This window comes from Otolemur garnettii, unplaced genomic scaffold, assembly GCF_000181295.1.
Source record: "Otolemur garnettii isolate 467f Iridium unplaced genomic scaffold, OtoGar3 scaffold00096, whole genome shotgun sequence".
Lineage (NCBI taxonomy): Eukaryota > Metazoa > Chordata > Mammalia > Primates > Galagidae > Otolemur > Otolemur garnettii.
The window spans coordinates 3,547,180-3,573,194 of NW_003852491.1; positions in this window are offsets into that span (position 1 = coordinate 3,547,180).

Below are 26,015 nucleotides of genomic sequence, written 5' to 3' on the forward strand. Positions count from 1 at the left end.
GGATCAGACAGTTGATGCTGACTCGAGGAGGAGAATAAAGAGGACGGGATTGGGGCGCATCATCTAAAAATACACACTGGGACCCTTTCAGTACTGCACATTTATCTATTCCTGGAGCTTAACCTGCAATTAGAAACTCTGCACCTCTACATTTTTTTTTCCTAGAAAGCCCCAAATGAGTATTGCACCCAACATATCTGTAAGCTCAGACCTGCAGACAATCCTCAACTCCATTACTTGACAAATATTCCCTAAGGTCTTTGTGTCACCCGCACCGTGAATGAGAGCAAATCACCTGCACATATACAGTGGTGGATCTGCAGTGGGAAATCAGGGCGCCTGGATTCCAGGGCTGCCGTCGTCACTTTTCCTTCTGTTTCCTCATCTGTAAAATGGAGATAATAATAACTGCCCTACTTTCTCGCATGGTGGCTGTGAAGACAAAATGAGAAAAGCATGTTGCAAAATAAGAAACCCTATTCAAAGGGAAGACAATTTTAGATTCTTTGATTTCTCTCTAAATTAATAATAGCCCCTCACATTTTGCACAATGTTTCGCAATTTCCCAAGCACTGCCACTTGCATTATCTCATTTGGTCTGCGCCATCATGCTCAGTTTTTTGGGGGAGAATGGGGGGGGATCGAAGAGGTCAAATGGCTTGACTAGGGCCATGTGGTAAGTGACAGAGTTTGGGGGAAGAGCCCAGTTTCTCAGTGCTGATACCGCACTTTCTTCCCATTGAAATCTTCTCTTTAGCTTCTTTGTCAAAGGCCTGGAAGCTCTTGTGAGGCCAAAGCTGCTGGTGGCCTGAGGGCAGGTAGGGTGTGAACTCATTTCCTCCTGGAAATATGAGCATTGGGATATTGGGTGTTCACTGAACGTAGAGCCTGTCCAGGGCTGGGCAACTGATGGGCTTTGTGGCCCAATTCCCTGGGTCACCTGTAAGCTCTACTCTATCTCATGTCACTGATGTCATCTTAGGGTGGTGAAAAGATGGCTATCAGGTCAGATATTCAACACAGATTTCTTGAAGTTTTGCAGTGATGGGCAAAGTCTCCTAGGACATTGAATTATCTACTTACTTAAATGGAAAGCAACTCAGAGATCTTTCTATCCCAATCTGCTCATTCTCCGGACCAGAAATAGAGGGCTACGGAGGAGAAGAAACTCGCTCACAGTGAGAGAATGGGTTTTGTGTTCTTGCAGATTTGAGGATCCATTCTCAGCTCTGCCACTTACTGGCAGCCAGGATGGTAGTGGAGGATAACACCAGACAAATAGTTTGGACAATGCAAGTATAATAGAGTCTGAATCAGTCCTTGTGTTGTGCAAACAACTGGACTAACTCACTTCAGACAGTATATGCAGAAAAGGGATCTCTTAAATAGAGTATCACATAGCTCCTTTGTGGAAGCTTCAAGGCGGCTGAGTCAAACTTGGAGACTACACAGGCAGGAATGACGTTTATCCACCTTGTGAGAGTGTGCCAGGGAAAACAGAGCTGGCACTGCTGAGTGCAGATGCTAATAGCTTCTCCCACTCTTCAACACATCCCTAGATATTTTCATCAGCTTCCATGTGGCATCTGCTCCCAAATTGCTCTTCTAGGATCTCAGGAGGGCCTCTATGATTGGCAGCGCCCAAGTCACATGACTCTGCCATAGTTGCAAGGGAGGCTGGGAAAGTTCTAGGCTTCTAGTGTGGGAAGGAGATGCCTATTATGAGGGAAATTCTCTGAACATAGCAAGAATTTTCAAAAATTGGTGAAATGTTTAATAATCACTGAAGTTTCCCATGTTTATTTTCTTTCCTCATTATCTTTTTATGTGTACAAACCCTGTAACAGACTTGCCCTCCAGAATCCCAATCTGTGTCCTTATATTACACTGTTCTCTTCAATCTGACTTCTGAACTGGCTCAAGTAGGCTCGGTGAGCCGCCTACCACTTTGTATCTTTCTTGGTATCAATCCTTCAGTTATCACTAACTCAGCATAATTTATTTTTCCATGCCATGAATTTTTCTTTTGCAATGTGATTTTTGACAGCTACACAGTATTCCACGGTATGGATACATCAACATGTATTCCACCAATTCCACACTGTGTGTTAAGGTTGTTTCCTATTTTCCTTTTATATTACAGACGATTTAGCAATGACCATTCTTGTACAAAAATCCCTCTGTATACCTCTGGTTATTTCTTTAGATTAGCTCTCTAGAAATAGCAGGACTAAGTCAAATTATCTTTAAAACCTCTTGATGGGCTTTGATAAACTGGGGTCCAGAAATGTATTTCCTATTGCTGTGGCAACACATATTTGATTCTACCCTTGCGAATGTCAGGTGTTAGCATTCTTCAATCGTATCTAGATCAAAAATGTTTCTCCCTGTGATCAGTGCAGATTTATTTGATTATTATATCAATTTTTTTGTGTAGTCAGATTTATTAATATTTTTCTGTTTTTTCAATAAAAACTTAGAAAGATCTTCCTTTTCCAAAGATCAGATGACTATTCTTATTTGCACATATGTACAAATTTTATTTTATTTATGTTTACAAAACACATGTCTTTCATCTAGAAGGAAGTTCTCCCTTCAAATTTGATTTCTTACTGATTTTTCTCAGTGCCATTTAGGTGATGCAGAAATCTTTATGTCTGTCATTCATTCTCCAGGGCGGTTATTTCAGACTGTTTCTCATTTCCTTATGTTTTCTTTTTCCTCACTTTGAGCCTCTCAATTCACAAACAGTTCAGGCAGGAGTTCCTGACTTACTGCTGTGAAAGATGCGCAGGATTCTGTATCCTTCTTCGGGCTCCTTTTCCTTTCCTTTTTTGGCACGTGGTTACTTCTTGATCTGTTCTCTGCATCTCCTTCCTTCCCATCTTCTCTTGCCACTAACATTCTACCCTCTCCTTCAACTTCTTCACTGTTTCTTTCTCAAGTTCATTTCAACATGCTCAAGTCATTCCCACTTCACAAAATCTCTCAAGCCATCTGATTTAAGATGGTAATTTAAGCCCAGACATCTGTTGTGGGCTGAACTATGTCCCCCCCGCCCCACAAACTCCTATGTTGAAACCCTAACCCTCAGTTCCTCAGAGTGTGACTGCATGTGGAAACAGGGCCACTGAAAAGAGAATTACCCTATTTTCCCATGTAAGATGTGCTCCCATCTATAATGTTCACGCATGTTTTCAGCCCAAACTTTCAAGAGAAAAAAATCTTTTGTTTTAATATTTTAATTCAAATTCAAAGCTTAAAGCTTGCAGTGTACAGAAAACTTTCCATGCTTTCCAAGGGATTTTTCAATAATTTTTATAAAATAATCAGCTAGATTGCTAGCTCCTGCCAAAAGTGTAGCAAGAGAACTGCATCACTCTTTGCTGGCCAAAAATGCTTTCCTTCAAGTTTATTGGAAGTTCAACAAAACCAATCACTGTATTCCAGGGTATTATTTTGTATCCAGGTATCATTGCTGCTATCTGTTATACTTTTAACACGTAAGCATAAATAAAAGAATTATTATTATTAGAATTCATTGAGGGTACAGAGAATCGGGTTACACTGATTGCATTTGTTAGATAAAGTCCCTCTTATAATTGTGTCCCACCTCCAAGAGGTGTGTCACAATTAATAATTATATTTATAATGTATAATTTATAATAAAAGAATTAAGAGCATTTATATTGACATGGCATTAGTACTAGTCACGTATAATGCAATGTGCATCCTTATTCTTCCCTCAAACATTTAGGCAAAAGGTGTATTTTATACTTGGCAAGATATAATAAACTTACAATGAGGTCATTAGGGTAGGCTCTTATCTAATATGATTTGTGTCTGTATGAGAAAAGGAAATTTGGACACAGACACACACGGAGGGATAACCACAGGAAGACTAAAGAGAGAAGGCAGCCATCTACGGCCAAGAGGTCTTGGAAGAAACTAACCCTGCCAGCACTGAGACTTGGGATCTAGCCTCCAGAATTGTGAGAAAATAAATTCCTCTTGTTTAAACTGCTCAGTGCATTTCTAGAGCAGCCCCGGCAAACTAACGACATCTCATTTCCCCCGCTCCAAAATGCTATTGAAATGTTCCTTTTTAAGAAATGAAAAACCCTATTCCTACTGAAAATCAGAAAAGGAGGTCATGCCTAGGTTGAAAAAAAAAAAAAGTCCTAGAAGACTTTCTGTAAGTTAAATTGCAAATGAGAAAAATTGAGTGAAGTATCATAAAGCCTAAGATATAAAGCCAATGGGGTGAGGCATGGCAGCAAGGCGAGGGTTGGTCATGAATTCCAATCACACCATTGGCCTCTCTAGGATCAATAAAGCTTAGAGGAAGATTTGAGTGTTGAGAGTTTAAAAGATGCAAAAGATTCAAAGCTCTTCTCTGCTCTCCCTGCTCCCTTCCTCTCCACTTTCATTCCCACTCCTTCTCAGGGAAGTTAGACCTCAGAAAACTGATTTGTATGGGGTTTATAGTACATCGAGTCTTGGCATATGAGAATTCTTTTCTTGGGCTGTAGTGGATTGGACATTCTTTGCAGAGGTAGCATCAAATATGTGGGGGTAGGGGGAGCCCCTTAAGGCTCTAGCCTTTAAAGCCATATGGTCCAGCTCATCTCATCCAATTTCTGCACTGAGATTTGGGATCAAAGTCAGATTAAACAATAGAATGCTATTTTCCTTGCATTTTTATTTATTTTTCTGTACATACACATTCCATTAGGTCCTGTTGGGGGAAAAATGATGATTCATGGGCAGAATTTGGGTTGCTCTGGTCTTGATAGAAAAAAACCCTCTTTTATTGTGAACTTTTCCCCAAATACATACAAAAAAGTATAATGAACCCCATGTACCCATCATGCAGCTTCAACAGTGAACACTGGTCAATCTTGTTTTGCCTATATTCAAATTAATTTTAGAGATTGCTTTTTTTTAAAAAAAAATAGTTTCAAAGTAAAATCTACATAGATCATAGTATCTTTGGAGAGGTCAGGTTTCTACACCTATCTCCTCCATTCTATTCCTACTCTTTAAAAAATTATTTTTAATTTATCTTTCCATAAACACATGTATACACAGTTTCTTTGTTTTTGCTTGGTTTAACACTATAGCCTAGAGATCATTGCACAGCACTATGTACAGATATTTTTAATTTTCTCCCCATAGCTTCATAGTACTCCATTGTGTGTAGTTATGCAACCCGGCCCCCGATTGATGGGAATTTGTTTATTTCACAATTCTTTTTCTATTACAAATGATGTTGCAATGAATAGCCTTGTGCTATTTTCTCATGCTTTTGTCTGCATGTATTTGAGATAGATTCCTAGATATTGGATTGCTAGGCCTAATAATAAATTCATATAAAATTTTGGCTCTTTTGTTACAACTTATTTCAACTTCACTTTTTTTTTTTCAACCTCACTTTTGAAATAATTTTTCTTTTACTTCAAACTCTATTCTTACATTCTAAATCTCAATTGGTTAACTTTCTTTTTTTTTAAAAAAAATCTTCCTTTAATTCAATCATCTCATTTCTGTATTTTTCCAATTACGATTTATATGGTTCTTGTGTGGTTTCTATCCGTCTTGGTTTGGCTCTGTGAAATAAAGGTCCTGTTTTATTCCCATTATATTTACTCTTATGTTTTTCAGTTCTATTATTCAGAACTCTTATGTTTGATGTAAGCATTCCAAATTGTATATAAAATCAGCACATTGTACCCCACAAATGCATTAATGCACAGTTATGATTTGATACAAAAATAAAAAATAACTTTTTTAAAATTAAAAAGGAAGGGCAAATATTAAAATATTATGTTTATTAATATTAAATATTAAAATTATCTGGCTCAGTGCCTGTAGCTCATTGGGTAGGGCACTAGCCAGATACACTGGAGCTGGAGGGTTTGAACCCAGCCCGGCCCTGCTAAACAACATGGGCAACTGCAACCAAAAACTAGCCAGGCATTGTGGCGGGTACCTGTGGTCCCAGCTACTTGGGAGGCTGAGGCAAGAGAATCACTTAAGCATAAGAGTTGGAGGTTGCTGTGAGCTGTGATGCTGCAGCACTCTACTGAGCAACATAATACAACTGTCAAAAAAATTAAAATTATCATGAAAATAAAAAATAAAAACAACAACAACAAAAAATCCTACACCAGCATCCTCGTCTAATTAAAGCTGATCCTGCCTTCTCTCCTTCTTGTTCCTTTCTGGTCCTATGTCAAACCTAGTCCAGCATGATGATTCTCCTGTTCTGCTCCTATGTTGGAAGATGTGCAGAGCTCAAGAACTGCATAAAATGAACATACATGTAACAGGAACAGTTATGGCTTCTGGCAAGGATTTTTCCAAGTGATCTGAAAAAGAAGAAACTTCAGGAAAAGGACTTAGGTGCCTATCAATGTGATATGAAAAGGATGAGGCTCTCATTCCATGACAAAGGGTTGGTGACCATACTGAGTATATTCTTTGGCCTTCAAACAGTTGATCACTAGTTATAGGAATGAATGGCCTGTTCAATTAAAAAAAAAAAACAGTCATTTTAGTTTAATTATTTTTTGAGACAGAGTCTCACTCTGTTGCTCTTGGTAGAGTGCTGTGGCATCATAGCTCAAAGCAACCTCAAACTTTTGGGTTCAGGTGATCCTCTTGCCCTAGCCTCATGAGTAGCAGGGACTATAAGTGCCAGCCTCAACTTGGCCTGGCTATTTTCTTCGTAGAGACAGGGTCTCTCTCTTGCTCAGGCTGGTCTCAAACTCCTGAGCTCAAGTGATCCACCTGCCTCAGCCTTCCAGAATGCTAGAATTACAGGCATGAGCCACTGCACCTGGCCAACTGTTACTAATTTAGAATACACAAAATTTGTGGGAGGAATGGACAGAGCTGATCAGTACTGTAGATGTTACACATTTATAAGGAAGTCCTACAAATGGTGGAAAAAATTCTTCTTCTGGCTGATGGAAGTTGCAGTTGTGAACAGCTACATCCTTTACTCATTAGATAAAGAGAGTGGAGAAAAAGTGCAGACGGAACTTGCTTACAGGAGAAATCTCATCTCTCAGCTTGTGAGCAATGTGAAGAACAGAAATTTAGAAAACCGGGGAAGACCATCATCTTCTGACACTAAGGAAAGGCTAAATGGGAAGATATGTTTTTTAATGCAAAAAAAAAAAAAAATCAACAAAGGATGGCATGGTTTGCAGCAGCAGAAATGGGAAGGGTGGAAGGAGAGGAACCAGTTTCTACTGTGAGACAAGCAAGAGGAAGCCTGGACTTCATCCTGGAGGCGGCTTCAGGAAGTATCACACTGAACAGATGTACACACAGAAATAAACAAAAACATTTTAATTATTTTATGTAGCTTAAAATGATAATAAAACCATCAGGTGGGTTTACATCTATGTTTTTTGCTTTTAAAACTGTAGGATAATTACAAGCAATCCACCAACCTCTTTCCCATCCAAAATAAATAAGAGCTGGGGAGCATGGAGGTGGCAGAAAAAGTGGATTGGAAAGGGTTATTCATTCCCTTGAATGTTTCTCCCTAAAATTGTCCTTACTACATCAGATGTCATTTGATAAGTAGTATTGATCAGCCCAAAACTATTTTAACAGAGTGAGGAAATGTTTTAGATTGAATAACAGAAATAGGAAAAGATACTTATTAAGAGATTTCGTAGTGGGTATACATACTTGAGAATAATTTGTATATGATATATTGTTATTAGAACTAAAAGGGTCGGGAGGGTGAAGGGAGGGGGGGATGGGTGGAGGGAGGGGGATTGGAGGGATCACTTCTGAGGTTTATCTTACAGGGGTACTAGTGAATCTTTCTAAGAGTAGAATGTGAACATTTTAAAACAATAACTGAGAAAATGACATGAAGGCTCTGTTGACCAGTTTGATGGAAGTATTTCGGATTGCATGTGATGACCCCACACTGTACCCCAGAAGTGCATTAATGTACATAGTTACCATTCAATAAAAAAAATAAAAAATAAAAAAAGGAACTAAAAGGGTCTTTCATCAATAGAGTTAGAGGGACAGAACTTCCTGGCAAAAGCACATGACACAATCAGCATGACACTTGCATTTGCAGACATGACAAGAGGAAGACATGGTATCCTTTCAATAGTCTGTTGACAGCAAAAGGCAGAGAGGGATGAGATGGGATTTGAGAGATGTTTGTGTACAGCATAACTTAAACTGTATGGAGAATGTTTAAATATGAATGAAAGAACACATGTGAGGGCGGCACCTATGGCTCAAAGGAGTAGGGCACTAGCCCCATCTACCAGAGGTGGCGAGTTCAAACCCAACCCCGGCCAAAAACTGCAAAAAGCAAAACCCAAAAAACCCACATGTAAACCCTTCTTCCCAGGTCTGGCACCTACATTTCATTTCTCCTGCTGAATCAAAGTTGTAAATATTTTTAGGAAATCATCAATATTAAAAGGAGATAATATAGTCTGATATTGAGGTGTTGGCAGAATTTTTAATCTTTACATGAAAAACCAGCATTTAAAGAAATAACAACTTTGGTAGATTTAACTACGTCATAATCAGAAATTTCTGTGTGTAAAAACACTGTAATAGTAAAATTGAACACTAAAATATTTGCAACATATATAAAAAATAATTAATATAGAACAACACTCTCTGAACAGTAAGAAAATACAAAGACTCCAACAATAAAATGAGCATATATCCTTTTTTCTCGATCTCAGACCCTTTATACATTTTAAGAATAAATTTAATAAAGCAGAATTATGAGCTTAAAAAGAATGTATGTTTTTTGAAGGTCTGTCTCCTGACAAATTGCTCTCCAGAAATGTTGAACTTATTCATATTTCTATTATGAGGACATAAGGATACGCATTTCATATAACCATGCCAGCGCTGAGTATTATTTTTTAAAAATTAAGTAAATACATAAATAACTTATTTTCTTATTTCAAAAGAAATTAATGATTATTAAAATTTAAAAATAATACAGAAAAAAAACAGAGAGAACTCACACATCATTTCACAACTTAGGGTTAACCTCTGTCAACATGGGAGATAGTAGATAATCATGAGTGTTTTGTTATTTTAAAAAATCTGTAATTGTGCAAGTTCTATGTCATGCTATGCTATCTTACACATAAGGTTATGTTTTTAAAATGTTACCTCTTTGCTTAAACTTGGATTTGTTTTAAATTTAGTAAAGCTGAACAGTTTTCATGTTTATTGTCTCTGTTTTTTAAGGCAATTGTTTATAAGGGTATAAGATACAGAGATAAGGATATTCATTGTGATGATGATATTTAGGGTTAAAAATTGTGAAAACTTACATGTTCAAGAGGAAGGGACTAGAAAATATAATTAATACTGTTTTGCGGGATGTTGTCTGAAGCGCCTCAAAAAGCTAAGCTGTGCTCAAATTTGAGAAACATGTTAATGTCAACTTTTTTGAGGTATAGAAGTTTCAGGCTTTAGTAGCTAACATGCGTTATAATGGTTCAAACAGGCAGTATTCACCAAACTTACTCTACCACAGACTTATTTTTCTTCAATGTACCTATTAGAATATTCTGTAACCATATATAGAGATCATTGGTCTTGGAAACATTGTCACGCAGAGTCACCCCAGTGTGTTGTAGAAGAGCATATTGGAAAGCTGCTCACAATACAAATAAAATGATAACCCAGGTTCCAGAAGAGTGTGCACAACGCGATCCCATTAATGGAAGACTCTGAACGCATTGAAAAGAAACTGGCCAGAAAAATATTAACAGCAAAATATTAAAAGCAGTTATGTCTGGGTAATGGAAAGTGGATAATTTTTTTTTCTTTGCTTGTACACATTTAATACGACTTCACAATAGACATATATTACCACTGAAATAAGGAAAATGATAAAACGTATAAAAACGATGTAGAAGAATATGTAATATACTGCTCAAATGTGTTCTGTGGGAAACAGATTACAAAGCGGTTTGTTCATTATAATTTCTCTTTAAAGATGTTTCCACATATGGGTGAGCTGTGCAGAGGAAAGGGAGATGTGCCAAGATATTAGCAGCTGTAATTTGGGGCTTGTAGCTGGGATTACTGATAATTCTATGGGTTCTTTGAGGGGGCATATGTTATTTTTCTACAATGAATGTTTTATACTTGGGTTAAATTTGTATGCAAATACATATTACTAGAAACACGTATTCTTTCTTTTCTTTTCTTTTTTTTTTTTTTGAGACAGAGTCTCACTTTTTTCCCCTTGGTAGAGTGCGATGGCATCACAACTCAGAGCAACCTCAAACTCTTGGGCTTAAGTGATTGTCTTGCCTCAGCCTCCCAAGTAGCTGGGACTACAGGCACCCACCACAATGCCTGGCTATTTTTTTAAATTTCAGTTGTTATTGTTGTTTAACAGGCCCAGGCCAGGTTTGAATCTGCCACCTTTGGTGTACGTGGCTGGCAGCGTAACCACTGTGCTATGGGCGCCGAGCCAAAAACATGTATTCTTGTTAGTCTCTTGTTCCTATGAATGGGACTTAAATCTTTTGTTCATTTGAGGGAATAAATCTCCAAAATGGGGTGCAAACACCCCAGGGAGGGTGTGAGATAAGATATTGAGTGGGAGACATATTAGAGCATACGTGTATTTTTTATCATCTTTTAGATGGCTATTTTTGTGCATTTAATGTACATAATAAATTAACATAGTTATGCACATATGAATTTTAGAGATGCCTATATGTACATTGACAGTACATTCTCCAAAATTTTTTTCCACAGGGTTTTATGATCAAAAATGTTAGCTACAGCTCTAAAACACTGGGACCCTGGCAAATGACATCTTTGGGCACATGTTCAGTCTTTCAAAAGATACTGTCCTGGCCACTTCAGCATAAGTCCAGACCTAATTACTTAAATCTTCTCTCTGGACTTGCTGACCAAGTAGTCTGATGATCTCCAACCTCCACTCTGCTCACACTCCCAGGTCTCAGTCTGAGCTTTCAGAACCTAGGAGTCGTTATTATACTGATGGAGTAGCCACCAATGCTACGTGCTAAAGATTTCTGGCTCTGCATGGTAGGACTACTATTCTTGGTTCCTGTGGTGAGCCATGTGGCCAGGCCAGGCCAACGAGCTGTGAATGATAGAGTCAGTGGTACTCCCAGTTCAAACGTTTGATTGTTATTGTGAGATCTTCCTTTTCACCACCACGATCAGCAATGTTTACTAGTGTGGGGGCTCCATCAGCCTGAGTCCTAGAAAGGACAAGGATGTTAAAGAACAGAGCCCCCTGCTTCGGAGGGGGAAATAAGCCCTCATTGTTTAAGTTCCTGGATTTGGGATTATTTGTTACTAGAGCACAACTTAGTTTATGCTTACTTTGAGATCAGAGTTCACCAGGTCACCCCAAGAATGTTCTTGACATGCTCAAACCAATCTAATACAAAAGTCATTTCCTTGGTTTTTATGAGTGAATGGCAAATAATCGCATGAATTTTTATTTCTTTCTGTGATTAAGAACTACTTATTTGTGACCCACAGGAGTTATTAAGCATTTTTTAAAAATTATATAGACAGAAACAAAAATTATTAGAGTTTTCTAAGGACTTTTAATTCATTATTCTGCTAAGAAATCCCCTTTCATTTTCTCCTTCTTTCCACAATGGACTCTCCTTAGGCTCCTTTCCTAATTCCTACCTGGTTGTTAAGAGATTATAGTCAAGTCATGGTTCATGCAGGAGTGAGGTTTTAAAGTCAGTGAACAGAAGACAGCATAGAAAAATAGGTAGTTCATACTCCAAATTTTTTAATCTATAGAGTTTTAGGATTTTTAAAAAAAGTGTTGATCACAGCTCTAAAACATAAACAGCCTGGAGAATTTTTTAAGTTGCTTTTAGTGAATACGATTTTTCCTGTACAAACCTACACGTATGCATGAATATTAATATATAGAGTAATCTAAAGTATGTAATAAGGAGTACATAAATGACCATATCTATGCACCCTAGAATCTTGCACTTAGTTGGGCAAATGCTTACACTAGAAGAGGCTTAAGAGAGCGGAAATTTGTGGGAACAGTGGATTAATATCAACCTCCCGCTCACTTGCATATATAAGCTTGTGGAGTGTGTGGTGGGCAGGCAGCATTTTCTGCACTATTTAACCATATTCTCATTTCCCTTTTTGCCTCTCCTGCAACATACTCGAATTTCACATGTTAAATGCATGGAAATAACGATTGCAATATGCTTCCTAATTATAGCATTTGATCTACTTTCTTTTCTATACTTTCTCAATTGACTTTTCCCCTTATGGAAAGCAAAGCTAACAAGTCCAACTTGTGGTTACCAGAGACATTTCCTAAATTAGGTAAATGGATGCTTGTTCATCCTCGAAATAGTAAATAGCCATATTCTACAGTTAGCCACTACTATACTATACCTTTTCTGACATCTGACTTCTGAAGGCAGTGACTGTTGTCACGCAGCCTTGGCTGGCTGCTGAGCTGGCTGCTCACTTTGTCGCTCCAGACTTTTGCTCTGCTCTTCTCCATTGGCTCTGTGATCTGGGAGGCTGCTGTGGAAGCTGTGTTATCCATGCTCCTGCACCTAAGAATCAGATTCTACAAATAACTCAAACAAATCAGCAATAAATAAATAAGTAAACAAAAGACACAAACAAGACATACAAATGGCCAAGAAATATATGGAAAAAATGCTCAGCATCACTAATCACAGGGAAAGGTAAATTAAAAAATGAGATACTGTCTTGCCCTTGTCAAAATGGTTGTTATTAGAATCTCAAAAAGCAAAAGATGAAAGGGGAATGTTTATACATTGTTGATGGGAATGTAAATTGGTACAACCTATATGGAAAACAGTATAGAGAGTCCTTAAAGACCTGCTATTCAATCCAGCAATCTCTTTACTGGGTATCTACTCAGAGAAAAAGAAATTATTATATAAAAAGGACATATGCATTTATATGTTTATCACAGCACTATTTGTAATTGTGAAGCTATGGAATCAATGTAAGTGCCAATGAGAATACACCCACCCCCACACACACGAGGTTGGACAATTACATTTGCGAACTCATCCTAGAAAAACATCCATACTTCATTGTTGAATATCACTATAGTTACCTTCAAATTACTCCATGTGGGAGATAATGCACAGATTCCAGTGCCTATTACACCCTTCAAAGCAATTTTGGAACTCTTTTTCTGGAACGGCCATCAAAGCTGTCATCTTATTACCCTTGATGCCCTGAATGTCATCAAAATGTCTTCCTTTCAATTATTAGCTTTATCTTTGGAAAAAGAAAAAGTCACTGGGGACCAGATCAGGTGAGTAGGAAGTATGTTCCAATGCAGTTAGTTGTTTACTGGCTAAAAACTCCCTCACGGACAATGCCATGTGAGCTGGTGCACTGCCATGATGCAAGAGCCATGAGTTGTTGGTCAAGATTTTCAGTTAAGATTTTCTTGTTTCCCTTTCAATGTTTACTGGGTATACTATGCTTCTCACAATTAGCAAGGATTCTGACACACAATTCACCACAGTTTTGCAATGTTTTCATCAGTTCTGCTCATTACTGGTTGCCCTGACCTCTTCATCAGTTTTCTCTACTTTCAGAAAAATATTTAATACATTTGTACACTACCATTTTCTTCATGGCATGATCTCCATAAACTTGGATTAACATCTTTCCTGATTTCGCTTCCACTCTTGCCAAGTTTAACATGAAATTTATGGATGTTTCTTTGTTTCTCTAATTTAAGCTCCAACATTCTCATGACAGTACACAAAAACACACAACAACAATGACAAATGCCACTCAGTAAGACACCACTACACAACTATGCAAACACCACTGTGAGACACTGACATACCAAGGTTATGAATTTACTTTCTTTTCTATACATTGTATAGAAACTTACTGAGTAGTTTGTACAGTGCTGCCAAAGTAAGCACACAGTGGCAAGTTTGCAAATTTAATTACCAGACAGTGTGTGTGTGTGTGTGTGTGTGTGAGAATGGCAGTGCCTGGAACATACTCGATACCTTTTAGTTGTTATTATTTTTCTGCACTAGAAGGCATAGAATGTAAGCCCCTAGAGATTAATTTCTAGTTTCTTTGTTTCACTACCATCCCTCCAGTGCTTAGGAAAATGCCGGTCACACAGTAAGCTTTCAATAAGTATTTGTTGAATGAGTAAATGAATGCACAGATTTCCTTATTTCCATTTCCCAGAGTTTTGAGAGTGTGGTGAAATTCCCAGACTTGCTCAAGGTGATAGAACATGTCCTTTTCTCTACCCGCTCTGCTCTGGAGCCATGTAAGAATGTGCACTCTCATTCATTCAACAAATGTCTAACGGTGGCAAGTGATAGAGATAAAAAAGATGACAAATACTCTGTTTCTGCCCCATGGGTAAGGGCATAGAAAAATTACATACTGTGCAAGTGAATTTAAGCATCATTTCAGTGATGCTGGTGCATCAAGGGTGCACTGTATATTGGCAAGAAATGACATTTGAGAATTAGGCAAGGGGCATATGGCTGAGAACTTTGCAGGTTGTTATGGTTCCCAGAAACACTCCCTGAGACTAGGATTCAAGAACAAGTAATTCATTAAGAACTGCTCCTAGGACAACCTGGTAAGTGCAAGATAGGAAGAAGCCCCACGTGTTGGTCAGCATTTAAGATGGCCCCAGTGAGCTCACTTCCTGGGATTCTACTTTGCAGAATCCACCTTGTACCAGGCCTCATCTGCATCTGGCCGAAGTGGTCATGTGTCACTTCTGAGATTAGCTTTTGCTTTGGGTGCTCTCTCATTCCTTTGCTAACTCAACCCTTCTCTTGGATCATTTGCCTTGGGAGAAGCCGCCAGCCCCACAGAGAGGCCCATCTGGCAAAAAAACTGAAGTCTCTTGCTAACAGCCAGGCAAGTGATCTTGGAAGCAGATTCTGTTACTCTGTCATCTGACTGCAGCCCCACCTGACAACTGGAGTGCAACCTCGTGAGTGACCCTGAGCCAGAACCACCCAGCTATACTACTCCTAGCTTCCTGAGCTCAGGTACTATGTGAGCTAAGAAATGTTTGTTGGTTTTGGACATTAATTTTGGGAAGAGAATTTGTTATGCAATGATAGATAAATAATATCAATATACCAAGTAAGGATGTGATTTTAGGCAAAGTTTCAGCTTTAACTTGATCCTGTTAGGGAGCTCTGGAGTATAAATTACGTCTCTGAGTTTGAGTTTGTCCTGATTTGAGCCGGGGGGCTGGGCTTTAACACTCTTCTGTCAGTCATTGGTCATAGGCTGCCCTGACACTTCTGACTCTCTGTAGCTTAAGGGAAAAGGGGCTCAATTCATGCAGGGGCAGCCCTCAGAAGAGAGTATATGGCATGGGTTCTTAGAAGCAAAGCATAGAGAAGGTAGGGTGGGCAGAAATAAGTACCTAGAAATAGTTGAGGGAATTCAGGAGGATATACAGTAAGCCTTTCCAGTGTCCACTACCCAGGCCATACCTGTCCTTGAACTTTGACCTGTGGATGATAGACAGCCACTCTAGAATTTCAAGCAAGAATTTGATACAACTTATTTTCTGTTTTGGCTATAATCACAAAAGGCAGCCAAAGAAGATGGCCTTCTGAAGCTATTGTACAATGATTTAGCAGAGATGTTGAGTATTGGGAGGAAGTCATGGAAGCAAGAACATTTGGAGGCAGAAGTCAGCATGACAGTGATGGAGAATTGCAGCAAGGAAGAGGGAGGAATTCTGGGTGGCTGCCAGGCAGTTAACTTGGGGATGGGGAGAGAGAGAGACAGACAGACAGAGAGGAGACAGACACATTTAAATAAGGAAGGACTCTTGAGATCTGAGGGAAACGCTCAGTGAAATGCTGCATTTAAGAACCTTAAGCTCATTTGCCTGATTCCCTCCTTCCCTCCATTCTTTCTCTATATTCATCTTCATTAAACATCTACTTCAAGAACCTTGCTAATGCTCTGAGAGCTGCAGTAGTGATGCAGTTTCCCTATCTCACATTTGAGGCAGGATCAACTGAGTAATTGTAATACTACATGCTAAGGACTATACTTTTGGACAATAGACGTTTTCTTTGTATGATTTCTCCATTATATCATTCTTCCTTTCTTTTGTCCTCCCTGTTCTTTTCCATCCTTAGTTTTTCTCTTCTTTCTTCTCTCCCCACCGTTTTTTCTTCCTCCATTAATTCCCTGAGTCATTTAACATCTTGGTTAAAAGTGTCTCTGCGTCCTTCCTGTATTCCCTGCTCTGTCGCTATCGCTTGTGTTCCTTAACCCTGCAGTACCTACAGAAAGCTTTTCTATGGAATCAAACTGTGCGTGTGCCTGCATTGATGTGTTCTGTGTTGGCCGGGATCCCCTGAGAGGCTAGCGCCTGAATGTAGATTTTGATATTCAGCAACACTGTTTAGAGGCTCACAATGTCCTGTGTCTCAGGTGTTCAAATGACAAGGTGTTTAGGTTTCAGAGAAATGTCACTCCTTAGCAGACATGCATAGTTCATAGTGATCATCATTAACTATTGAATTTTCTAGTTGCGAGTCCCCCTGGATTCCCGGAACTCTGCTTGTGTTCACAGTAGCTGGCCAGATGCTCTTTCTTGTAGTTCTCCTGGGGAAGCAAGCTCAGCGCAGGCAGTGGGATGGACAGAAGTACTGCTGGAACTAATGGGTTCCTCAGCAGGCTCCCCACCTCCAGTCTTGTTACTTAGCGTGGCCTCAGATGTCCCTTTCCATCCTACTCTCTTCTCAATGTTGTCCTATTCCTGCTCAGATCTACCCACATTGTCCCAACAACTTTATATAAGGTCGTGGGAGAGGGCTGGGGAGTGAAGGTATCTTGGCTTCCTGGACTCTTAGTCACCAGCAATCCTGAAACAACTACTAAAAGTAGTGTGGGTAAAACATGACAGCAGCCACTCACTCTGTTTGTGACCTGGTTTCTAATTAGGCCCAGATTAGTCTCTGCCCTTTCTTCTTTCCTCCAGGTCACCAAGGGCTTGGTTTTTCTCTTGTGGGCTTGTTAAAGCAAAGCTAACAACTCTATCTTCCTGCTCCAGGTAGTAACAACAGGAGACCCTATTCTGGACTGAGAAGATTCCTGTGATAAAAGGAATCTTTACAATTCTTTTAAGATAGAGTCCAGCTTGGGGCAGTTTTGGAAGACTGGCAATTTCTTTCCTATATTATCCTCCTGGTTCCCTGCCACCCAGTCTAAGGTCAGAACTTACCTGAACTCAGTAGACCCAGATACCACTGATTAGCTGGAATGCTGAATATTGTTCTCTAGCTCATAGTATAGAGATAGGAACAATTTCTTTGTTTGTGTAATTTTTTAAAGTTAACACAAACATAGCATATAGGCCACTTGTGTGTTGATTAAGTATGCAACAAGTGAGATAGGCTGGTGAGGTCAGCTTTTGGTTGACCTTCAGGCAGGAAAGTTGTCTGATACAATTTTCAACATCAAATAGTGTCACAAGTAGGAAAGAACCTGGGTTTTAAATTTGCTAAATTATGAAGGTGCCTGGCATATCTCTCTACTCTTCATTTTAACTCATGAATGAGACTTTAATTTCAAGAACTATGAATACTTTTCTATAATTTCTGTTTGGTTCCTTTTAAAATGCTCTTGTGGTTTTTCATAATGCTTTGTTTTTTCGATAAATATCCAAGACAGATATTATCTGAGGCTACCGTCTTCTGAAGGCTTAACTGTGCTGGATGTTTAAAATTGGCCCATGCATAAGACTGGAAATTGATGCTAACAGTTAGATGAGAATTGAGCTTGAGTTGACATCAGATCTGGATTTTAAAATTTCATTACATCAGGAGCAGATGTGGATAAGGTTCTTAAGATACCACTCTTTTTAGTGTGCCCTCCCTCTATAGGAAGACTTAGACAAATCATTTGTTCTTCCACACTTCTCAGACAGAATGGTGATAAAAGGCTAGAATACCTGCAACAGACATTCCAGTTCAGAAAGGGGTGTGTGAGAGAAACGTATCAGTCACTGTTCCACAGCAATCCTGGAATCAGCAAGGCAAATGTCAGTTTCTTGATTAGGGCTCAGTCTTGTACTTGGAAAGTTGTTCTCCATGGCTCTTGTTCTTCCTCTGGACTTCAAATCCTACCTGCTGAGTCATCCACCCTTTTCTATATATTTGTAGAGTGGACCATGTTTGAAACTGAGGAACCAGCTGTATTAAAGTCCATGGTCTCTTGCCATTTTGTGCCGTCACTGTCCTCTACAATTTACATAATTTTTTTCAAAACTTGAAGACATTTCCAGTGTGTCTTAATTTATAATCTTTTCCACTAGACAAAAGGCACACCAACACACCTGCTTGTGAGAAGCCCTTTGCTAGCTTAATCTTTCTGTAAGGATGAGGAGGAAACATCCTTCAGCTTCATGCAAGTCCCGTTGTTTAATGAAGAAGATCTCGGAGACATCTTTTTAAGATCCTTGAAGGGTTTATTGCAGTGGTTCTCAACCTATGGGTTGCGACCCCTTTGTAACAATGAAAATACATTACAGGATTAATTAGGAAGGTGGAGAATCACTGGTTTATTGTGTATTTTAAAAGGTCTGTGATGCGCCACTTAACTTTTAATAATGTCTTCCTAAAAGATTTTATAGTCTCACCTTGGACTTGAGTCTTGCCCTGAGATCTTTTCTTACTTTGAGAATCATTTGGAGGAAGAGGAAATTGTTTTATTTTTGAACCTCCAAAGTCCTGGCTCTTTTACGGTTTCCCTAAATTCTGCCTGGAAACTGAATAGTGCACCTCCTCACTAGCTCATTTCCCTCACTGTGGATTTTTCTATAGGTAGTTGGACCAAGCAAATAGGCACCTCCAGCAGCCTCTCTCACACTTGGCACGATCGTTCTGAGAATCTGCACACACAGTATGCCTGCATCTCACAAACCTGAAATAAAGTGAACACACTGAATATCTAAGAAAACACGCGGTCTGATTCTCTTTTATGAAGTTTAAAAACAGACGAAACTAATCTACATTCTTAGAAATCAAGAGAGAGGACCCATGAAGGACACAGAGGTGGCTTCTCAGGTGTTGGTGATGTTCTGTTTCTTAATCTTGGTGCTGGTTACATGGGTTTATTCCCTTTGCTAAAATTCATGACACTGTATACTCATGATTTGTGTACTTTTAGCTATGTTGCCCTTAAAATTTCTAAAAGTATTGTCTCGCAATTTCCCTGTCTCCTTCCCTCTAAATCTTTCATCACATTACTTATTTGGGAACTGTCCCCATCAACATGTCCCCAAAGCCATGTGACCTGTACAGCTGTGCATGGCCCAGAGTCAGAAGGCCCCTGCACTTGGTTTAAGGCTCTGCAGTGTCTGTGTGGACATTTTTCTTTCATAGTTAAATTTTACTTTTAAAAGAAGATACTATTGTTTTGAGACAGTTTACGGTTAACAGTAACATTTAAAAGAAGGTACCGAGATTTCCCATATAACTCCTCCCTCCACACATGCATGGCCCCCTCAACATCAGCATCCCCTGACTGGTGCATTCCTTACAATCTACGAACCTGCATCAGTGCTTTGTAATCACTCAATGTCTGTAGTTTACATTAGGGCTCACTCTGGGTGTTGTATGTTCTATTAGTTTGGATACGTATCCATCATCATAGTATCACACATTTCTAGTTTACTGAGAGTTTCTACTATGAATGGGTGTTGGATATTGTCAGATGCTTTCTCTGTGTATATTAAAGTGATCATGTGATTTTTCTTCTTCTTCTTTACTGTTAGTTCCTTGAGGCATATTAGTAGGTTGTTTTTTTACGTAGGTGTTCATTGCTATCAATTTCCCTCTTAGCATTGCTTTTGTTGTTTCCCACAGGTTTGGGTGGCTTGTGTTGCGATTGTCATTTGTTTCAATACATTTTTTCATTCCCATTTTAATTTCTTCATTAACTCAATGGTCATTTAGAAGCATTTGCATAATTTCCATATATTTGTATAGTTTCCAAAGTTCCTCTTAGTTTTGATTTTTAGTTTTATTCCACTGTGGTCTGAGAAAATAATTGCTATAATTCTGATTTTTTGAGACTTGTTTTGTGGCCTAACATACAGTCTATGCTGAAGAATGTTCCATGTGCTGGTGAGAAGAATGTTCTTCTGCAACTGTTGGATAAAATGTTCTGTAAATGTCTGTTATATTTATTTGGTTTATAGATTCATTTCAATCCAATGTTTCCTTGTTGATTTTTTTTATTAAGTCATATACACATAGATCATGAATACATTTATGCATATGTGGGGTACAATGTATTGATTTTTTTATGCAATTTGATGTCTTTACATCAAACTAATTAATATAGCTTTCACCTCATTTACTTGATTATTATGTTAAGACATTTATGTTTTACACTTGATAGATTTGACTTGTACCCTTACAATATGCTCCATAAGTGTGGTTCTGCCGTTTACCCTCCCGCCATCAAACCTCTCCCCTTCCCTTCCCACTCCATTTCTCTCCTTCAACCTGGGCTATAGTTGTGTTCTATCTTTCAGAAGAAAGTGTGAGTAAATATAAATTGGCTTCATAAAAGTACTGAATACACTGGATACTTTTTCCTCCATTCTCGACACACTTTACTCAGGAGAATATGTCCCAGGTCCCTCCATGTAAATATAAAAGAGATAAAGAATTCAACTTTTTTAAAGGGTGCATAGTATTCCATGGCATACATATGCCACAATTTATTAGTCCATTCATGGATCAATGGGCACTTGGGCTTCTTCCATGACTTGGCTATTACAAATTGAGCTGCAATGAATAATCTGGTGTGAATATCTTTTTTGCAAAGTGAGTTTTGGTCTTTTGGATATACCCCTAGTAGAGGGATTGTAGAATACAATGGCAGGTCAATTTTTAGTTCCCTGAGTGTTCTCCAAACTTTTTTCCAAAAGGAACATACTAGCTTGCAGTCCCACCAGTAGTGCAGAAGTGTTCCCTTTTCTCCATATCCATGCCAACATCTGTAGTTTTGGGATTTTGTTATGTGGGCTCCTCTTACTGGAGTTAGATGGTATCTCAAAGTGGTTTGCATTTCTCTGATGATTAAAGATGATGAGCATTTTTTCATGTGTCTGTAGACCATGAGCCTGTCTTCTTTGGAGAAGCTTTTGTTCGGGTATCTTAACTATAGTGAAATGGGATCACTTGTTTTCTTATTAATAAGTTTGAGTTCTCTGTGGATTCTGGTTATCAGATCTTTGTCAGAAACATAACCCTCAAATATCCTCTCCCATTCTGAGGGCAGTCAACTTGCTTTACTTACTGTGTTCTTGGCAGTGCAGAAGTTTTTTGCTTTGATTAGATCCCAGTAATGTATTTTTGGTATTGCTTCCATTACCCTGGGGGTCCTCCTCCTAAAGTTTTCCCTCCCAGGGAAATTTCTTCAAGTGTTTCCTCTGCACTCTCTCCAAGAATCTTTATGGTTTCATGTCTTAGGTTTAAGTTTGTTATCCAGTGAGAGTCAATTTTTTGTTATCCAGTGAGAGGTGAAAGGTGAAAGGTGTGGTCCAGTTTCAGTCTTCTACAAGTCACCAGCCAATTCATCCACCACTATTTGTTAAATAGGGAGTCTTTCCCCCAATTTATGTTTTTGATAGGCTTATTGAAGATCAAATGATGATGAGTGTCTAGATTCATCTCTTGGTTCTCAATTCTGTTCCATACATCTACCTTTCTATTTTTTGTGCCAATACCATGTTGGTTTTTTTTTTTTTTTTTTGCCAGGAATGGGTTTGAACCTGCCACCTCTGGCATATGGGGCCGGCACCCTACTCCTTTGAACCACATGTGCTGTCCAGTACCATGCTGTTTTGATTACTATAGATTTATAGTATAGTCTGAAGTCTGGTAGCAGGATTCCACCTGATCTGTTGTTTTTTTTATCTAGATGACTAATGCTGAGAGTAAGGTGTTGAAATCCCCCACTATTATTGTATTAAAGTCTATCTTTTTACTTAGATCTAGAATATTTGCTATAAGCTGATGCTCTGGTGTTGGATGTAATTAAGTTTGTGAACTCATCCTAGAGTAAGTGCTACATACCTCATTTCTGAATATCATTATGGTTACCTTCAATGTAATCCTCTTGACCCTGGTAACCATAGTGATATCCAGCAACAAGGTATGTAGCACTTTTTCTAGGATGAGTTTGCAAACTTACTTGTCTGACCTCATCATAAATATTCAGAATTGTTATATCCTTTTGCTTTATTGATCTATTTATTGTTAAAGGAAGACTTTCTTTTTCTTTTTTTCTTTTTTTACTGTTGGCTTAAAGTCTGCTCTAAATGATGAAAGGATGGATACTCCTGCTCTGCTTTATTTGTACCTTTTTTTCCTGGAATTTTGTTATCTCACTGAACTAAGCTTCTTTAATATCAAAATTTTAATTGTCTGGGATTTCATTAATTTCTCTTTGAATGAGATCTGTTGCTAGAGAATTAGCATATTTTTTTTCAATTGTCTTATTTCCTTGCTTTTTCAAGTTTTCTGTGCATCTTGTAAAATAGTTGCTTTTTCCAATTTTTTCGAATTTGCTTTTAAGGTCAAGGACTTTTTCCTGAAGATTTATCTGCTGTTGGTTGGGTAAAGTACTTTGGCTCTGATTCTGGATTGGTACAGTTGTATAGTAGGATTTCTTTGGCTATAGACAGTATCTGTGGTATCTGTGATTTCCTTAGTGGTTTAGGGTAGATTTGTTAGAGGAGGCTGTGGTGAAGCTTTGATGGGGACCAGGATGACAGGTAGGCTAGTCATGGGACCCCAGTGTGGGCAAAAGTGGGCTATGTGCCTGTCCCTGGGTTCTAGGATGGTGTACACTGACACTGATATTAGAAAGCCCAGGCAGATTGAATCTTGGGCCTCCAGGTAGTTTTCTCAGAAGCCAGGAATGGCAGTTGTGGGCAGGCAGGTGGGACCGTGGATGTGGCTTCAGTTATGGTACTAGTAATTGTAGTACAAACCTTAAGGACCCAAGTAGTTGGTGTTGGTATTGTCAGTGGCTGTGATGGGTTGGGCAGGCCAGTTTCCAGGTTCACAGATGACACATATGAGTGGGTGCCAGCTGTGGTTGTAGTGGCAAGTGGAGTGTATCTGACCTCAGACCCCAGGAGGAGTGCTCAGGTGTCTCTGGTCATGGACTGGGCTGGGTAGTCCCTATACCCTTGGATGGCATACTCAGATGTTAGGGGGTTGGAGCTGGGCAGGGCTGTGTTCTCAGTACTCACCCCCCATCATGGTGCATTAAGACCTTAGTTATGGTATACAGGGGTTCCATAGCAGCTTATAGCTGTGGTAGAAACAGGCAATGGAATTTGTCCTTAGGGATATATAAGAATGTGCTAATACTCCTCTGTGGGGTGTGGAGTTGCTGCTCATGGCTGCTGCCTCAGCCCTGGTTGCTGGGCAAAATAGTCTGATGTGGCAGGGCTTTTAAAGTGCTGCCATGTTGCCAATGCCCAGGACTTAGGGCCTTCAGGATCCATCATGAGCTCCCTTTCTGGAGTAATGCCTTTGCACAGTTTCCAGGGAGTTTCCTATGTTAGTCATGGAGTCCACAAGGGTTAGAGTTTTCCTGTTGCTAGAACTGTAGGAGTCAATAGTGAGAATGTGGATTACCTACTTTCCACACGGGGGAGCCTCTACTGGCTCCCCACCAATCAATGCCAGGCAGGCTGCCTTGCTGCCTTCCCTTTCCCAGATTTAGGTGTTTCCTATCACTTCTCTGTTAAATTCCAATGTTGTCTTTGGATGATCTATTAAAGTGTAATTGTCTACTCATTATTTTGGTTCTTAGTTCTGGAGGCAATTAAGAGATACCTCTACTCAGCCATTGTGAAGCTCCTCTTATTTTATTCCTTCTGTTTACTTTGAATTTAGTTTGCTCTTCTTTTTCTAGAGACTTAGACTATTAGTTTTATATCTTTATTCTTTTCAAATATGTGAATTCAATGCCATAATTTTTTTTTGTAAGCACTGCTTTCACTGCATCCCATACATATTTTAGAAAATTATTTGTTTGTTTATTTAGACATAGGGTCTCACTGTCTTGCCCAAGCTGGAGTGCAGTGGCCCAATCTTAGTCTATTGTAACCTTAAACTTTGATGGCTTAAGCCATCCTCCTGCCTCAGCCTCTTGAGTAGCTGGGACTACAGTCTCCTGAGTAGCTGGGACCACAATGCCCACTATTTTTTTTTTTTTGTAGTGATGGGGTCTTACTATGTTGCCCAGTCTGGCTTTGAACTTTTGGTCTCCAGTGATCCTCCTGCCTCAGCCTCCCAAAATGTGGGATTATAAGTTTGAGCCACACTATGCCTGGCTGTCCTATAAATTTTGATATGTATTTTTTTCATTTTCACTTAGTTCAAAATATGTTAAAAATTCTCTTGAGATTTCTTCTTTGACTCATGTATTATTTAAAAGTGTTTTATTTAATCACCATATATTTGGGGATTTTCAAGTTATCATTCTCTCACTGATTTTTAGTTTAATTCCATCGTGGTATCAGAAAAGAGCAAGTATGATTTCTGTTCTTTTAAATTTATTAAGGCGTGTTTTATGTACGAGGTTATGGTCTATCTTGGTGAACGTTCCATGTGAGCTTGACAATAATGAGTATTCTCTTGTTGTCAGATCTGAAGTATTCTATGCATGTTAACTATATCCAGTTGATTGATGGTGTTGCTGAGTTCAACTATGTTTTTACTGATTTTTTTTGCCTGCCTAATCTGTCTTTTTATGATAGAGGGGTGTTGAAAACTTTGACTATAATAGTGAATTTATTTTATTTTTTTTCCTTGAAGTTCCCCTCATGTAGCTTGATGCTATCTTTTTAGGTGCATATGTGTTAAAGTTGGTTATGTTTTTTACAGAATCAACCCTTTCTCATTATTTCTTTACACTGTCCCTGATTAACTTTCCTTTCTATGAAATCTGCTCTGTCTGAAATTAATACTGTTATTCCTGCTTTCTTTTGACTAGGGTGAGCATGGCATATCTTTCTCCATCCATTTACTTTTAATCTATATGTGTCTTTCTCCTTAAAGCAGTAGTTCTCAACCTGTGGGTTGTGACCCACAGGAACTGTATTAAAGGGCTGTGGCATTAGGAAGGTTGAGAACCACTGCTTTAAAGTGAGTTTCTTATAGATCTGTACTTGGATTGTGCTTTTGATTCACTGTGACAATCTATATCTTTTAATTGGTGAATTTAGACCAGCCATCCTCAAACATTTTGTCACTAGAGACTGGTTCCATGGAAGACAATTGTTCTATGGATGAGGGGATGAAGAAGGTGGAACTCAGGCAGTGGTACAAGTGATGGGAGCAGCTATAAATACAGATGAAGCTTAGCTCTCTTGCCTGCTCTTCACCTCCTGCTATGCAGCCCAGCTCCTAACGGTCTGTGGCCCAGGGACTGGGGACCACAGATATGTAAAACTGATGCCCAAAGTGACTATCGATACATACTGCATAAAAGGAACCGCTGTAAATAAGCCTTCAGTAATGCAGTGGCAAGGTGTGGAGAGAGGAGAAGTATCCCACAGCACTAGGATTAGATGTCAGTCTTTTAGGGAGCCTGTGTACCTGCACTGTAAACTTTACAAGTCTTAATTTTTCTCTCTGCCCCTTCCACTTAATTTATAATTTTTTTTGTAGGGATTGGGTGGGATAGTATGGCTGCAATCTCAAACTCATGGGCTTATGGCTGGGTGTAGTGGCTCATACCTCTAATCCTAGCACTGCGGGAGGTCGAGGAGAGTGGATTGCTTAAGCTCAGGAATCAGAGACCTGCCTGACCAAGAGTGATACCCTGTCTCTAAAAATAGCCAGGTGTCATGACAGGTGCCTGTAGTCCCAGCTACTCAGGAGACTGAGGCGAGAAAATCA